General features: G+C 44.9%; 1 long non-coding RNA gene across 1 annotated transcript; it reads right to left on the reverse strand.

Annotated features, from left to right (window-relative positions):
- Positions 1-5,177: 5,177 nt before the first annotated feature.
- Positions 5,178-17,032, reverse strand: LOC132589379 (uncharacterized). The gene is made up of 3 exons (XR_009556594.1): positions 16,941-17,032; positions 7,887-8,065; positions 5,178-5,245 (listed from the first exon to the last, which is right to left on the reverse strand). It is a non-coding gene; the product is annotated as an uncharacterized LOC132589379 (long non-coding RNA).
- Positions 17,033-18,771: the final 1,739 nt, after the last annotated feature.

Raw genomic sequence — 18,771 nt, forward strand, 5'->3', positions numbered from 1 at the left:
GTTCCTCCCCTCCTCAATCCCCACCTTCCTCAAGCTCTACCACTCCAAATTACCAGGTATTTCCCAATCTGGAGCTGGCAACTCTTGCTGGATGAGAACTGAAATTACTGTCCAGCGAAGAGATTCACAGGGTGCACGTGGTTCCTGTTAAGCAGTTCTAAAATAAGGGGCATATTGTCTATAGGGCTGGGCTCTATAATAAAATAGTGGCCTTGCAGCAAGGTTACTATTACTCCAATGTGGCATCCATTCCAGTATCGAGTGCTTCCTCTAGTAGTTCAACAGGTTCACTGGATTTTAATGACAGATATGAAGTCCCCTCAGGTTTCTTGGTGAATCAGTAACTACCCCATTAGCTGCAAAAAGTTTGAGGTCTGCATCAGACTTCCTGCTCTAGCGCCTGGGCAACCACAGGAAGTGTTGCCTGAATTGTCATGGAGAGTTGCCAAGAGACCACAGTGTGATGAGAAGGAAACAGGAGGTACATTTGAGTGAGCAAATGTGTTCACCTAGTGAGAAAATGTGTATATTTCGTATCAGCAACTTGAAAGCCAGACACTCAGCTTCGAAGTAGCCGGTCATACAGGGGAACAGAATTTTCTTTTGCCACCTGCTGGTAGAACTGCAGCCAAAGCAACAGCAAAAGAACTCAACACAGAAAGTCAATGACAGGGAAGGAACAGGGCTTTTATTTCCATGGGCCTGCCAGTGCAACCCCCTCCAGAGTTACACCTTTCTAAGCCCACTGACTTCAGTGGACTTAGAAAAGTGTAACTCTGCTTAGGACTGTACTATCAGACAGCAATCCTTCACTAAGAGGAAGTACATTGAACACAGTGGGAAAAGAACTTCCTGTACTACAGCTGGGAGCACCCACCAAAAGGCCTTTGAGCATAGCTGCAAGGTAATTATTTGGTTTCAATACAGCTTCTACCCTTAACAGAGTTCACTCAAGACACACAGGGCTCTTAATTCCTGAATAACCATTATTAACAATTTCCCCCTAGTATGTCATGTTCAAGAACACTAGTCTCCTTTTGCTGTGCCTTTTGGTATCACTTGTTTGTGAGTGAACATGCATAGGATCAGGCTGTGTATCATTGCTTGCATTTTCTAGATCCTGCCCATCCTTTCTGACTGTCTGCTTGGGACAGTTCAAACAACTCCAGTAAAGACCATTCTTCAGCAGGTCACAACATGTTTTAAACCCAAGCTAGATCAAAAAGATTTATTAACCACCAAGTACTCTAGCATCACTAGGAGCCCCATGGCGCAAAGTGGTAAGCTGCAGTACTGCAGTCCAAGCTCTGCTCACGACCTGAGTTCAATCCCCGCGGAAGCTGGGTTCAGGTAGCCGGCTCCAGGTTGACTCAGTCTTCTATCCTTCCAAGGCTGTTAAAATGAGTACCCAGTTTGCTGGGGGGAAGGTGTAATGACTGGGAAAGGCAATGGCAAACCACCCCGTAAAAGGTCTGCCATGAAAACATCATGATGTGATGTCATCCCATAGGTTGGAAACGACTGGTGTTTGCACCTTTACCTTTTTACTCTAGCATCATCTAGGTAATAATGTGCCATGTAAAACCACCAGCTTTTTGAATGCTAACTGATATAATTAATAGTAGCTTTGTTTCTGGCCTGTTCCCAGGGCTTTTTTTTTCTTTTTAAAAAGCCCAGCAGGAGCTCCAGGAAGCATGGCTTGGCCAGCGAACCAGGCTCCAGGAAGCTGCTGCCATATTGCGGATTGGCCCCATGAGTCCAGCTGGCAAGCCAGGCTCCAGGAAGCTGCTGTTACTGCTTTGGGAGGAGGGTGGGAGCTCTAGCCATCCCAAGCAGAGCTGTGCTTCAGTGGACTCCAGCTAAAAAAAGAAAAGCCCTGCCTGTTCCTAATACACAGAAGACCTAAGGTTTGCTCCAAATCTGGGTGGTGGGCAGGGTAGGAATACCAGTAGTCAGCAGGATGCAACAGGCCAGGACAAAAATGTGCAATAATTCACAAAGCAATTTCTGATGTATTTCACTGTCACTAAGGGAATTTGTTCAGTGGTTAACTTGACACACTGCATTTGGTAAGGCATGTACAGGGGACTTGTAAAACAAGACTGGATTTACAGATAATCCCTGAAATCCTGGTTTGCCTTGACAGATGCTGGTTTCCTTACCTCCTTCACTCAGGCTGCCAGGTGGCTCTGTATAATATCAATTAGATAAATGACCCATTAACTGACTGCCAGTCCAGTCCTACACACAATACTGAGAAGCATATTCTGGCTTTCTAAGTTTCCACTCTGCTGCACCTTGCCTTTTGCAGCTTTGTTTGATTTTCTAGCCCGGTTTATTGAAGAGTATATAAACATTGAAACCTCAAAACATCCCCCGCCCTGCATTGCTGAGCCCCATTTCAAAAAGCAAGGAACTGAAATTCTGTCTATGCTCAGAGGGATGGAGGTGGAGACAGGGAAAAGGAAGGGTTCTGTTTTCATTGCAACTTGTCTCATGTCAGGAAATTGTGCCAAATGGAGGTGGGGAAAGGGTGAGAACCCAAACCTTTCCTTTGTTCCTACTACCATTTTCCTGCTGCTTCCATTGCAATAGAACTGTCCTTTTGCCTAGGAATGGCACTAACCTGCTGTTGGGAAGAGTCAAAAATAAAGAGGGAGTTTTTTTAGTGGTGTACACCAAGGCTCAAGACCCAGATCCCACTCCCTCCCTCATCACCAAGTTCATGCAAACATTCCCCCACCTTCCTCTGGGAGCATACATATAGCAACCAGTGTTCCCTCTAAGCTAAGTTAGCATGAGCCACCTCACAGATTTTTAGCCTCCAGCTCACACATTTTTGTCTTAGCTCAGGAAGGATGACCCCAGAGCATGCTAATTTATGCAGTAGCTCACAACTTTAATGCCAGTAGCTCACAAAGTAGAATTTTTGCTCACAAGGCTCTGCAGCTTAGATGGAACATTGATAGCAACATAATCATTTTCATCAACCTTCAACAAACATAAATGGCCAGTGTTCCCAACAAAATTCTTCAAAATCTGCAACAGGAAAAGTTACGGCCAGATATACATTAAATTTATGCCAATCACAGAACCTGAGAATTATAAGCACCAAAATTAAATTTCAGTGGCAACATATATCCTCTGTGATGCCCATCCATCCCTGACCTGCAGAGACACAAATGTTAGGATTTTACAACGTACACCTTGGTGTAACTGAAATCAGTATTCCTTTTATCATTGTAGTTTAGTGCTGAAATGACAAGAGTCCCCTGACAAATGAACGAGACAAGCGCCCAGCATGCCTCATTTAAGAGAGGGCTGAATAACCATGTTTACAAAGATACAAAAATAGACATAGCTACCAAAGAGAGCTAATTTCCTGGTGAAACTAGAACTTATTCATAGCCAGCATTGTGTGGAGAGGCCATAGCCATGGTTTTGCCAGAATTTTAAAAAGCCACAATGTGTGCAATTCAGCTTTCTAGGAATCTCTCCTTTTATGTAAAACTGCGAACTTTCTAGCCCTTGTATCTGACAGTGCATGCACAATGCTCAGCGAATTTGAGAACTGGCGAGTGAGACTTCCAGTGGTTGCAGGGCACAGCATTAGTGCCCTGTACTGTTCCTTACCCGCCCCCCCACCCCAAAAGGAAAAAATATGCAGAAGAGTTTAAAATGCAGAATAAATTATGAACAATAAGAAGCCCAACTAATTTGTTCAATTTTTTGGAAGGGCTAGCCTTACATCTATTATTGTTATGCCTACTTTAGCAGAGTACCCACAGATCTGGCCGCAGTTGTGTCAAAGCAGACATGTTGTATGTGGAAGACCATTCCTTGGCACATCTGGTTGCAGGGCTGGGGAGGACTGGACTAGGATGGGCCAGTGGCCAGGCAGCTGCTTGTATAGGAGACATCAAGCAGGCAGTAGAAATGCTCGGCCTTCTAGAGCCAGCTCCAGTGGTGCTTCAGCCTCCACAGGGAACCTTCAAATATGCTGTTTCTTATTCTATCCTAACAGCTGAACGGATGTGATAGTAGCAGTTCCACATTTTAAGATGTGGATCTTCCCATGTCATGTAAAAAGAAGGGATGGAAGCCCCACTTTAAAACAAAAGGGGTACAGAGGTGAACAGAACAGAATCCTTTCCCTGCCTGTGTGTTGCTTTCCTATAATCTCTCTGGACAAGTGCAAGGATTTTTTTCCCCCTCACCAGAGTTCCAGAACTATAAATGTGCTCTTCTGGGAGAAAGGGGAGGAAATGGCTGCAGGGAGACAACCCACACGCAGGGGGGAAGGTTCTGCACTCCTCCCCCTTGCTCCCCTTTTGCTTTTAAAATTAGATCCCTTTGTATGTCATTGGTTTAATCCCATGTAAAAAGCAATAAAACTGCCATCACCATGCCTAGTTTGCCCCTAAGTCCATGCCATCTTCCTTGACAAGACCTGTTTTAAGCACTCTGCATCGCCTTCTTCGGGCCAAAGAGATCTCTCCAGACCCACCAGCAGGTCTTGGTGGCATTCCTTGATATTAAGTGGGTATCTGGCCCTGACAAAGTCATAGGCAGGCAGCAGCCTCATGTTGTGCTTCACCATCAGGTACTGAATGACACAGGTAGGAGCCAGAGAGTAGCCATCCCTGCAGTGAATCAGAACCCGCTTCCTTTTCTCCAGAGAGGCTTCAAGGCACTCATTGATGTCCCAGAAGCAAGGCTGTTGCAGAGAAATGCATTCCTCCTTCGAGTGCCCCTGCATATGCACCCTGAGGCGGGACCAGCTATGTTTCGGCCCTTGGCTGCAGGTACAGGGGATGAAACTTGGGCTACAGTCCCTGGGCAAACTGCTCATGTCAATAATGCTGTTAATGTTGTTCTTGCACAGCACCTGCCCACTGTAAGCTGCATGTAGGTTTCCCACATAGATGCAGTCCATTACCCTGGTGATGACTGGTTCTGAGAAGTTCTGCAGTTCCTCTAGCTTTGGGTCACTGGCTGCTACAGATCTGAGACACTTACGGAGGCACCCCTTGGAGCCAGAAATAGGCAGGGGACTGGAATCCAGGTCAACGTCATTAGTCCGCATCAAGGGAGAAAACAAGGAGAATCGGAAGAAAGACTTAGGCTTGGCTGGAGAATCCACTGCTGTGGACATGATGGATTTGGAAGAAGACTCAGAGGAGCAGAACGCCCTTTCCAGGGATCCTGTGCTGCTGGCTGCTCGACCACTGTGGGCTTGCTTCATCTATGAAAAGAATGAACACAGCAGGCTGTCACATACAAAGTCCTTCATGGCCTTGGGTCTTCAGCTCTGCGAGACTGTCTCTCCTCCCCTTATGCTCCACGATTTCACCTTCAGTCATTTGACCAGGGCCTTCTAGAGGTGCCAACCAGCAAATCTCCTAACGTACCACCTTGGCGCTTGGTGAGAAGGTTTCCTTGCATTTTCCACTTGAGAGTGGGATGCTGCAGTGAGTGATTCTCTCACCAATGTTGTTCAATATCTACATGCGCCCCCTTGCTGAGCTGGTCTGGAAATTTGGACTGGTTTGTCACCCCAACAGAACGTTAAGATCAGGTTTGAAAAATTTTCTGGTGGTCCCCAGCCTGAGAGAGATCCAGCTGTCCACGACCAGGGCCAAGGACTTTTCGGCCCTGGCCCCTGCCTGGTGGAACTCTGCCAGAGAACGTCCATGCCCTGCAGGATCTCTTATCCTTCTGCAGGACCTGTAAGGCAGAGATGTTCTGCCAGGCCTTTGGCTGAGGACTGCGATAGGATAATGACTATCTGCTGCTCTCAGGTTCTCCAGCACACCTTGCCTATCTTCAGAAGTCGGGACATTTCATTTATCGCCATCTGAATTGTTTTAATTAGCATAAGGTATTTTAATGCTATTTTTCTATTGACTCGGACTGTATGTTGTTTTAGCGTTGCCAGGTGTGTCTTTTATGATTCAGCAGATCAGGCAGCTGGTGCCCTATCTCTCCCCTGGGACTTGGCTACAGTGACCCATGCAATGGTCACTTCCAGTCTTGATAACTGTCACTTGCTTTATGTGGGCTTGCCGTTGCAGCTGATCCAGAAACTCCAGCAGGTGCAAAATGCAGTTGCACACCTGCTGACTGCATCACCTATGCAAGCACACATTTGGCTGGTGCTACATCAATTGCACTAACTACCAATTAAGTTCAGGATCTGTTTCATGGTGTTGGTACTGACCTTCAAAGCTCTGCACGACCTGAGACCAACATACCTGAGGTACCACCTCTCCCCATATGTGCCCCACAGAGCCTTATGCTCTGTGGACCAATATTTGCTGGTTGTCCCCAGCCCAAAGGACATCCATCTAGCCTCGACCAGAGTCACAGCTTTTTCTGACCTGGTCGTGGCCTGGTGGAACATGCTCCCACTAGAGATCATGGCCCTGTGGGACTTACTGCCATTCTGCCAGGCCTGTAAAACAGAGTTGTTCCACCAGACTGAAGCGATGGTCATCCAATAAAATATCCATCCTCCCCTGCTGAAGTTGCAGTTACTATCTTACAAAGTCCAGATAAGATGGTCCTAGAGGCCTTGTAACACCAACTGGAAGCCATGACTGATTTCGCACTATGGCTTGTTCCGAGTGGAGAGCCCTTTTGCCCCCGGCGCTTCTCTCCGTTTTCGCACAAGCTGCCCCGGAGTTCAGAGTTGGTGTGCGACTTTCCCACTGCAAGCAGAAACTGCTTGTAATAGGATCTTGCTTGCTGCGGAAAAGTGGTGGGCCAACTCGCAGTTCCCGGGCAGCTTGTGTGAAAATGGAGAGAAGTGCTAGGAGCAAAAGGGCTCTCCACCTGGAACAAGCCTAGTGCGAAATCAGTCGATATGTATGGTTACACATATGATCAGTTTTATGCTGTTTTAATTGTTCTTACTTATTTGTAATTTATCTAATGTTTTAAATTTGCTGTAATCCACCCTGAGCCTGCTTGGAGGGAGGGTGGGATATAAATTGAAATAATAAATAAATAAAATCAACAACTGCCCATACACATGTCTTCTGTGTTGTGCCCCCCACCTTGTGGAACGGTTTGCCTGAAGAGGTCAGAAAGGCTCCCATTCTCCTGGCTTTCCACAAAATATGCAAAACTGAATTATTCAAGAGGGCTTTTCTGCACAGATAACAGGGTTGCACTGCACAAAATGGTTCACAGAATTACTTGAATAAATTATTAGGGACTACTACTGTGTATGCCCCGTGGCGCAGAGCGGTAAAGCTGCAGTACTGCAGTCAGAGCCCTCTGCTCATGACCTGAGTTTGATCCCAGCGGAAGCTGATTCAGGTAGCCAGCTCCAGGTTGACTCAGCCTTCCATCCTTCCGAGGTCGGTAAAATGAGTACTCAGTTTGCTGGGGGGAAAGTGTAGATGACTGGGGAAGGCAATGCCAAACCACCGCATAAAAAGTCTGCCGTGAAAATGTTGTGAAAGCAACGTCATCCCAGAGTCGGAAACGACTGGCACTTGCACAGGGGACTACCTTTACCTTTACTGTGTATAGTTTGCTGTAATCTGGATCCTACTGTGTAACTATGCTTCATTTAATGCATAATGCTCACAATTTGCTTTGCTTCAGTTCTGTTTTTATATTTTATATAACCCAAATCGTATTTCATTGTTTACTGAGCATTCCATTCTACTGATTTTATTGACTCACGTTGAGTCCCAGTGAGAAAAAGGCAGACTATAAATAACATAAATAAATAAATAATAAAGTTTAGACTCTGATGCCCTGCTGGATCCACAATCTGGCCTTGCGGCTGACAGCCAACATGGCCTCTCTCATGCATTGTCAGCCCTAGTACCTGCGGTAGCAGCTGACAACATGTGCACTCAACTATCGCTCACCTGAGCATCAAGATTCTCCTGAGAAACCAGGCTGTTGAACTGCCTGGCACCATCTGATGAGAGGGATAAACGCAGCGGCCAATGAGTCTTCATGGCTGACTGGGACCTAGAGGAAGTTGCTCTTCCAGGCTTTTGCTCTTGTGCTTCATTCCTATTTATCATCAAATTTGGGCAAGAACCTACAAGAGTAGAACAAACCCATCAGGAAAGGGTATGCATGACTCTCCCTTTCATAGATATATATTATTGTCTGAATGATAAATGAACTCTTCTTAATAACAATGAACAGCCAGTCCAGAGCCATTACCACTCCTCTTATATTGTGTTTGGCCATAAACTCACATGTACCTAGCTGTAAACCAGGGGTGCGGAATGATTATGGCCCTCGAGATCACTTGGTCTGGCCCTTGGAGATTGCTGGGCCAAGCTGAGCCATATGATGGCCTCCCTGGGACCAGGCTAGCTAGCTAGGATCGTGGAGCCCAGCCGCACTGTGCGGAGGCCTCCCTGCGGCCCAGCTGGCGGGCCAGGATTGCTGCAGGGCCTGGAAAAGTAACTGTCACAGTTCAGGTAAGTTTCCCCCTCATTTCTTTATTTCCCTTTTGTTATGTACTGGACTTTATGCTTGGCAGGATGCTTTTGTGTGCCTGGGCAATTGCAGGAATGCTAGAGACTCTGGGATATACTCTGAGATCAGGACTCTTAAAAAGGGAACCAATGAGCAGCTCTGGTGCGAAGCTTGACTGCCGTGATTTGGTATGGGAATCTGGGGGGGTGGTTCTGGGACATGCATATAAGCGGGGTTGCGGCCCCACCATCTTGTCTTGTATGTAGTTTCTTTTTTTCCCCTCCCTTCCTTCCTTCCTTCCTTCCTTCCTTCCTTCCTTCCTTCCTTCCTTCCTTCCTTCCTTCCTTCCTTCCTTCCTTCCTTCCTTCCTTCCTTCCTTCCTTCCTCTCTCTCTTTCTGTCTGTGGAGCCTGAGTGGTGAGCATTGTGAAGGACTGCTGCTGGGATATGTGGGTGCCTTTAAAGGTCTGCTGGGAACAGCTGCAGTTTCCGCATGAAGGGAGGGGTGGGAGGTAGGAGCCAGCTACCACCAGTTCAGTTCGCACTTGATTATCCCAGATGGTGTGGCCTAATATGCTAATGATTGTGTGACCTAATATGCTAATATTAGGGGGTGTGGTCCAATATGCTAATGAGTTCCTGCTTGGCTTTTTCTACAAAAAAAGCTCTGGACCTAGGCATTTGCCTAGGATGGCGAGCCGGGGGGGGGGGGGTTGCGCCAAATTAGGCTCTCTCCACATGACTTCAAATAGAAAAACACTGCATTAATTTTCTCGGCCTGAATTGTTCTCCCTCAGCAGAGCACTGTTTTTTAAGTTGATAATTTTGTATGGCCCGCGAATGATGTTATAAATATCCAAATGGCCCTTGGCAAAAAAAAGGTTCCGCACCTCTGCTGTAAACAGTACCCTTCACCAGCAAGCAAGGGAATCTAAAACCAGCTGTGGTCAGCGCACTTAACACAGCAGTCATATCTGATTCTGTGCTTCCCTTTTATTTATAGCAAATCATATGATTGGAGAGAAGGCTATTAATGTTCTGTCCTTGCAAAAGCAAAATTAAAATGACTCAGTAGCTCCCTAATATGTAAGTATTTAAAGATGCGCACAGAAAATCAACATTTGCTTACATCCACATCCAATAGTTCAGTGCAGCTGCAAAAGAATGCTGGGCTAAAGCAGGCCACTATTATTGTCCTCACACTGCAGATGAGCAACTACACCTGACGGAGACAATGGTTTGCGTAAGGCTATCTTGTGAATTCTGCGGCAAAGGTGATATTTGAACTGGGGACTTCTCCAAGCAGGTAGCTAAACAGCCCACCTGAGAAAAGAGCAGCAGGGATGTCACACACACACACAATGCCTGCCAGTTCACAAATATGCCTGCCACTGCTGAGAAAAAGAACAACTGGCCACTGAAGAGTGCCCATAATAAATGCCACATTATTTGGTTTTTTTAATTTACAAAATTTATATCCAACTTTTTTGTCCTTTCAAGGTATTCCAAGGCAGCTAACAATTTAAAATGCAATAAAATTACATTATAAAATCATTAAAATCAACCCCACTCACAAACATGTATCATTAAAGCAATTTTTAAAAGAGTTTAAAAACAGTTAAAATAATACAAAACAGTTAAAGTGCATACAAAACATACAAGATAGCTACAGAAGGGAACAGATGAACCTCCCTGGGGAGAGAGTTCCAGAGCTTTGGTGCCAAGACCAAGAAGGCCCTCTCCAGGATTTCATAAGGTGGGGCATCTGAAGCAGGGCCCGAAAAGACAAGCATGACGGTTGGGTGGATTCATAAGGGAGTAGGTGGTTCTTCAGGAATGCTGGCACCAAACCATACATAGCTTTAAAATTCAAGACCAGTACCTTGAATTGTACCCATAAGCAAACTGGAAACCAGTGTAGCTGGGCCAAGACTGGAATGATATGACCCATACCAGTCAATATCCTGGCTAGAGTATTCTGTATTAGGGATGGGCATGAACCGAACCACGAATCACAATTCATGTTAAAAATGGCCAATTTGTGGTTTGTTCTGAACTGGTTCATCTGATCCATCTGGTTGTTTGGTTTGTGTTTGTTTCATTTTTCCAGACAGCCTTGCGCCAGCATGATTCCTCAGCTCCTGTGCTTCTGGTCAGTTTCCACCGCTCTCCCCAATCCCCTGTGCTTCTGGTCAGTTTCCAGGAGCTAATTGCCTACAGCTATCTCAATTACCTTACCCAGAAATGAAAGATTCAAAACTGGGTGGTAATTTGAAGAATCTGTAGAGGCAGCTTTTTCAAGAGTGGTATCACCACAGCCTCTTCTAATCACTCTGGGTAGACCCCCAAATCCAGCAACTAAGCCATTTTTGTCATTCAGTTTCAATTGGCTTTTCTTGTTCATTTTTCCACAATGCTTTGTAGTCTAGCTAAAGGGTTTTTTCCCCCCAAACAAATGCTGATGCATTCTGCCTTAGAGAACAGTTTACATGGTTAACATTCCTAGAGTCCATTCTAATAGCCTCAAGTCTAAACATCTAGATTACTAGGGTGTATGGTTCCATGGTTCCTCCTTCAAACAGAGGGTGTCTGGAGCCTCTTGACCTCACAATAATAAACTAACTTGAAACAAGGGTCAAATTTCCATTGTATGAGAGGCTGGGACTTGTCAAGTTGTTACAGCTGGCTGAAGGTATATACTGTGGGTGTTTTCTTTGTCTGGGGTTGCATGTCAGCATCCCTTTGTGTGGGTCTTGGCAGGCAGACAGGAATATGTTCTTCCTTGAATTCTATACAGAACACTATTTCAGGTATTGGGTTTTCTGTAGGGACTCTACACATGGACATCACCTGACGGACAACACAGAAATCAGATTGATTATATACTCTGCAGTCAAAGATGGAGAAGCTCCTTACAGTCAGCAAAAACAAGACCTGGTGCTGACTGCGGCTCAGATCATGAGCTACTCATTGCAAAAGTCAGGCTTAAACTGAAGAAAACTGGGGAAGCCATTGGGCCATCCATGTTTGACTTGATCACATCCCTTATGAATATACAGTGAAGGTGAAGAATAAGTTTAAGGAACTAGAGTTGATAGAGTGCCTGAAGAACTATGAACGGAGGTTCGTGACATTGTACAGAAGGCAGCAATAGCACCATCCCAAAGAAAAAGAAAAGCAAGAAAGCAAAGTGGCTGTCTGATGAGACTTTACAAATAGTTGAGGAAAGAAGGAAAGCGAAAGGCAAAGGTGAAAAGGAAAGATTCAAGCAACTGAATGCAGATTTCCAGCAAACAGCAAGGAGAGATAAGGAGGCCTTCCTGAAGGAACAATGCAAAGCAATACAGGAAAATAACAGAATTGGAAGGACAAGAGATCTTTTCAAGAAAATTGGAAATCAAGGGAACATTTTGTGCAAAGATGGCCATGATAAAGGACAAAAATGGTAGGGACCTAACAGAAGCAGAAGAGATCAGGAAGAGGTGGCAAGAATACACAGAAGAATTATACAAGAAGAATCTTAATGTCCTTGACAACCATGACAGTGAAATCGCTGACCTTGAGCCAGACATCCTGAAGTGTGAAGTCAAATGGGGCTTAGAAAGCATTACAAAGCGAGCGGAGATGACAGTATCCCTGTTGGGCTATTCAAAGTCCTAAAAGATAATGCTGTTAAAGTGATACACACATTATGTCAACAAATTTGGAAAACGCAACAGTGTCCACAGGATTGGAAAAGGTCAGTTTATATTCCAATCCCAAAGAAGGGTAATTCCAAAGAATGTTCAAAGTATCGTACCATTGCACTCATTTCACATGCCAGCAAGGTCATGTCAAAGATCCTACAAGCTACACTTCAGCAGTATGTAGATCAGGAACTACCAGAAGTTCAAGCTGGGTTTCGGAGAGGTAGAGGAACTACAGATCAGACTGCCAACATTCGATGGATTATGGAGAAAGCACGGGAGTATCAGAAAAACATCTATTTCTGCTTCATTGACTATGCTAAAGCCTTTGATTGCGTGGATCACAACAAACTGTGGCAAGTCCTTAAAGAGATGGGAGTACCAGACCACTTCACATGTCTCCTGAAAAGCCTGTATAAAGGTCAAGAAGCAACGGTCAGAATGGGATATGGAACAACTGATTGGTTTAGAATAGGAAAAGGAGTTCGACAAGGATGTATATTGTCATCCTGCTTATTTAATTTATATGCAGAGTACATCATGCGGTATGCTGGCCTGGATGAAGCACAAACCGGAATTAAGACTGCCGGGAAAAACATCAACATCCTCAGATATGCAGATGATACCACTCTAATGGCAGAAAGTGAGGACCTAAAGAACCTCTTGTTGAGGGTGAAAGTGGAGAGCTCAAAAGTAGGCTTGAAACTCAACATTAAAAAAACTAAGATCATGGCATCCGGCCCCATCACATCTTGGCAAATAGAAGGGGAAGACATGGAAGTAGTGACAGACTTCACATTTCTGGGATCCAAGATCACTGTAGATGGTGACTGTAGCCATGAAGAAGAAGATATTGGATTTATATCCCGCCCTCCACTCCAAAGAGTCTCAGAGCGGCTCACAATCTCCTTTACCTTCCTCCCCCACAACAGACACCCTGTGAGGTGGGTGGGGCTGGAGAGGGCTCTCACAGCAGTTGCCCTTTCAAGGACAACTTCTGCCAGAGCTATGGCTGACCCAAGGCCATGCTAGCAGGTGCAAGTGGAGGAGTGGGGAATCAAACCTGGTTCTCCCAGATAAGAGTCGGCACACTTAACCACTACACCAAACTGAAATTAAAAGACGTTTGCTCCTTCGGAGGACAGCTATGGCAAACCTGGGCAGTATAATAAAAAGTCCGTATAGTCAAAGCGATGGTATTCCCAGTAGTAATGTATGGCTGTGAGAGCTGGACCATAAGGAAGGCCGAGGGCAGAAGAATAGATGCTTTTGAGCTGTGGTACTGGAGAAGAATCTTGAGAATCTCTTGGATTGCAAGAAGATCAAATCAGTCAGTCCTAAGGGAAATCAACCCAGACTGTTCCCTGGAAGGTCAGATGCTGAAGCTGAAGCTCAAATACTTTGACCACCAAATGAGAAGGGAGCACTCACTGGAGAAGATCCTGATGCTGGGAAAGACAGAAGGCAAAAGAAGAAGGGGACAGCAAAAGATGAGATGGCTGGACAGCGTTACTGATGTAACAGTCTTGTCAGATAACATCTGGATCTAGAACCAGTGTTTGTAAATGAGTGTGGCTTAGATATTTAGCTTTATTATTTTACCCTCATTGCTCTTATATTGTATGTCCTTTCTTTTAATAAATTCTTTTAATAAATCATTTTAATTATATCTTGTGGTGTTCTTGGAAATGGTGCTTCAATCTGAATCCAGTGCTTTAGCCCAGATTGGCTAGAATAACTGTTTGCCTCAACTCACCTTGTAAGGGTCCCATCTTGCAGGGCTGACTTCTTTGATCTTAGACGCAGGAGTGCTAGAGGCTTACTCCCTTGGGGACTGGTGGTAGCATAATCCTAGGGTAGTGTGGCAACCACTTTGTGGTTTTGCCTTGTACCTGTCTAGTGGGAGCTTAGGTGACTAGAGCAAGTTTGGTGACCATCTTGTGATGAAGTCGCAAGAACAACCTTAGGATATTTATGAAATTCTATGAGAGGGCGGTGAAGACTACTAAAAGGGAATTTTTTACATCCTCCATCACATCCACTAGTTGTTGCCCAGCACAATGATTAGGTCAATTAGGTAATATGGTCAATAATTTCCCTTACAAGCTTTTTTGTGGACTCTGTCATGACCTGCCTGCCAACATTGGTACAGTGCAGGAACTAAAAGCCCCTTGGCCATCTTTGGATTCAGCACTGGACAACTTCAGCCAATTCTCCCCAGCTGATGCTGACAGGATCCTGGTTGTTGTTAAGCCTATCACTTGCCTCTTAGACCTGTGTCCACCATGGCTGGTGAAAGTCAGTGGTGAAAGAATATGGGGGCCCCTGGCAGACATTATAAATCCAGGGCTTTTTTTGTAGTAGGAACTCCTTTTCATATTAGGCCATGCACCCCTGATGTAGCCAATCCTCCTGGAGCTTACAGTAGGCCCTATACTAAGAGCCCTGTAAGCACTTGGAGGACTGGCTATATCAGGGGTGTGTAGCCTAATATGCAAAGGAGTTCCTGCTACAGAAAAACCCTACATAAATCTGTCCCTAAGTTCAGGGGTCTACCCTGGGGGAATTAAAGGAAGCGGTTGTAGCACTGCTGTTAAAGAAACCATCTCTAGATCCATCCAATTACCTGTCAGGGGCTCTGCCTAGGGGCCTGTCCAGAAAGAACCAACAGGGTTAACAGACGCAGACCCAGAAGAGTCAAGAGCAGGACCCTCTTACTGCATAATTGATTTATTGCTGCCAGCCGGCAATTCAGCTGATGTTCACTGTGTCTGGACCCCGTCAGGCAAAAACTTAGAGATGATTCCTGATCCTGACCTACTTGAATTCCTTGGCACCCTAATCCTTTGGCTTTTGGACACTGACTTCTGATTCCAGTTTGTGATTTTGCTTTGATGACTGGGCTGCTGCTTGATTTCCTGGACTTTGACCTTGGACTGGCTTTGGACTCCCGCCTGCCTGCGCCCAGAGAACATGATATTACCACCCAGTATAGAACCTTTCATTTCTGGGTAAGGTAACTGAGACAGCGGTGGCAGAACAGCTCCAGACCTTCCTGAAGCACACATTGGCTCTAGACCCATTCCAGTCGAATTTCTGCCCTTGCTATATAGGACAGAGACATTGCTGATTGCCCTTATGGATGATCTTCATAGGTAGCTGGATTGAGGTGAGTCAGCATTGCTGTTATTGGTCGATCTGACAGCTGCATTTGACGTGGTCGACCATGATTTGTTGACCCACTGCCTTGCTGCCATGGAATTCATGAGGCAGTCTTGAAGTGGCTTGCCTCATTTCTCGAAGGTCGGGATAGAGGGTGGCAATAGAATAGAGAGTTTCACCACAATATCTTTTGGTATGTGGGGTCCCACAAGGGGCAATTCTCTCTCCAATTGTATTCAACATCTATATGCACCACCTTGCTCAGCTGTATCTGTTGATGGGCTGCTGGCCAGATACCACCCCAGCTATTTTGGCTGAGGGGCTAAAGGCTGTGGTTGGATGGTTGAAACAGAGCTGTCTGAGACTGAATCTATCTAAGATGGAGGTTCTGAGGCTTGACAGGGATGAATCATGGTTTGGGTGCCAACTTCTGGCTGTTGACAGTATGCCTTTAACATCAGTGCCGACCATCAAGAGCCTGGGTGTGTTTCTGGATGCCTCCTCATCAATGGAGACCCAGATCACAAACGCTGCTAGACTGGCATTTCTTCATCTATGCCAGATTAGGCAGCTGGTTCCCTTCCTGTCTCACCCTGACCTATCCATAATGATCCATACAACCATCACCTCCAGGCTAGATTACTGTAACTTGCTCTATGCATGACTACCCTTGAGAATGACTGGTCCAGGTTGCAGCAGGGCAGGTTCTTACAGGAACTCTATTGACAGCCCACATTCAACTGACACTCCACCAGCTACACTGGCTCCAGGTTTAATACCAGATCAGGTTTGAGGTTTTAGTATTGACCTTTAAGGCCCTAAACGGTCTGGGACCAGCGTATCTGTGGGATAGCCTTTCCTGGTATATTCCCCAAAAAGCATTATGTTCAGGGTAGAAGAACTTACTGGTGATCCCTACCCCCAAAAAATCTCTGGCTGTCCTCAACCAGAGCCAGGGCTTTCTTTGGCCCTGGTGTGACTTGGTGGAACTCTCTGCTTTACAATATACATGCCCTGTGGGACTTATGCAGTTCCTCAGGGCCTATAAGACAGAGATGTTCTGCCAGGCCTATAGCTGAGGATATGAACAGTTTCCCATCTAACCTGGCTCCTTCCATCCTTCCTTCTCCCTCATCTTATGTGCCATCTGTAAACTGTTAGTTGAATTATTCAGGTTGTTTGTGAATGTTGTTATTTGGAATGGCTGTCCCCTACTCTGAGCCTTGTTGCACAGAGGAGGGCGGGCTATAAAGAAAATAAAATAAATAAATAGTACCAACATGTTACCCTTAAGGACCTCTAATAATTGAACAAATATTAATCTCACAACCTTTCTGGTTGGAACATCTGCCCTCTCTCTCACACACAAAGCCTATAAAGCTAGCAGATACACTACATGGGTCCAGATAAGGAGGCATTTACTACCACTTGCAAAACATATTTTATAAATAGTTATTGCTTCTTTAAGGAAAGGAAGATCTTCAAGGAGCTATCAGTTCAAGGTTTCTGAACAAGCCGTATATGCCAGATTTGGAAAACATGATGTCATTCAAGACTGACTTCCATACAATCTGGGTTCAGTTTCAGTATATTCACAGGCTGGATACAAAAAGCACGTATGTGATTCTGAACATCTCACCTGCCCTCACCTACCTGTACAGTAATGGGAAAGAGTCCCGGAGGAAGAAAGATGCAAGGCCTTCCAAAGGCGCTTTGTAAGCAAGCCTGGAAATTGAGTGAGTGAGAGGGAGACACAAACATTAGGAAGTGGCAGTAAATCAGATGCAACACAAGCAAAAGGACACACACAGTTTAAAATAAGGTGCAAGCAACAAGTAGGCAATAGATCCCTTTCCTCATCAGTGCAACACCTGCGATCTAGAGCAAGAACCTCTACAGTGAAAAAGAAGGCTGGCCACTCCACACAGATGCTCCTAAATGGCTTCCGGGAAAAGTGTAAACAAACAGTAAAAGGCATTAAGAATGAAGCAATGATTTAAACACGCATATACCACAAGCATCCTCTGAGCATTACAAAAAAATGCAAGACTTCCCCCTCGCCCCAAACAGGCAGATTCAAAGATTTGCATATTTCAGTCAGGAACTTAAATCTCAGGCTATGTTTCTACCAGAATTTTAGCTGCATGAAACTGAGTCAAAGAGGCCAGTCCTATGTCAGTTGCACAAGCCCAGAAGTGGAGAATCAATCAACCCCAAGGATGTTTCACCAAAGCAATGTAATGAGTCACAGTGTTGCATTAGTGCAGCCCAGGATGTTGCAGCAAGGAAGGAACCCACATGAGTGCCATTGCACCATACAATACTTTCAGCAACTAGACACGTGAAGAGGGGCATAACAGAGGATGGTGTTAAGGATGATGTCCTCTGGGTCAACAGGAACAGAGATTCTCTGCATTGCACTTGCACAATATATCACTTACAGAGAATACTAACCCAGAACATGTAAGCCAAGTGTATGCTTCCCCACCCAACAATCAAACAATACACTGACCTGATTAGACACTACCCAGTTCACCAACACTGCCCTAAGAACATATGTAGCACTTTGCTAGACTACTCCAAATGTCCATCTAGTTTAGCACCAGTGTTCCCTTGAAGCTGAGTTAGTATGAGCAAGCTCACAGATTTTTAGCCTCTGGCTCACACATTTTTGTCTTAGCTCAGGAAAAATGGCCCCCCCGGAGAAAGCTAATTTATGCAGTCACTCACAACTTTAATGCCAGTAGCTCACAAAGTAGAATGTTTGCTCACAAGACTCCACAGCTTACAGGAAGTATTGTTTCGCACCCATTTCCTTTAGAAGCCCACCAAAAACTGCTTATTTTTAAACTGAAAATTATACTGGCGCATCAAGTTGAGAAATACAGTTATAAAAAAAGAAAATCTACAGAAAACTGGGCTTATTTGTCAAAATAGCAGCATTCATTAAAAAAAACTGAAGTTTTTTCAGTTCATAGCTACTGGTCTCCTTAGGTTCAAAAGAGACATATGGAAATCAATAATATCGATAATATTTAACTTTTACAGTACGCATATAAAAACGTATTTAACTATAACAATAATAATATCCAAGGACTTTTGAGAAATGGGAAGTCTTGTATTTGTTGGAAAACTATCTGCCTAACAAGTAAAGGACTATCACTTACTATTAAATGCCACTGGCTTAATTACCATAATTTGGCAGGTAATTTCTTTCCATTAATTTGATACTCCAATCCCTTTTCTGCCAATACTTTATATTTGCGGGATCAAGGCTTTCCAGTGTTGAAATTTGGTATTTGCTCTCAGCTGCTAGGACATTGTATGCGCAGTTGTGGAAGCAAGAAAAAATACCAGAGAAATGGGACTGGATTGTGAAAGTTTTATCGTGGAGTGAGATGGACAAGCTAACAAGAACTTTAAGAGACTATGATTTGTATCTGTTTAAAAAGGAGTGGAAGAAATTTAGA

This window comes from Heteronotia binoei, chromosome 21, assembly GCF_032191835.1.
Source record: "Heteronotia binoei isolate CCM8104 ecotype False Entrance Well chromosome 21, APGP_CSIRO_Hbin_v1, whole genome shotgun sequence".
Classification (NCBI taxonomy): Eukaryota; Metazoa; Chordata; class Lepidosauria; order Squamata; family Gekkonidae; genus Heteronotia; species Heteronotia binoei.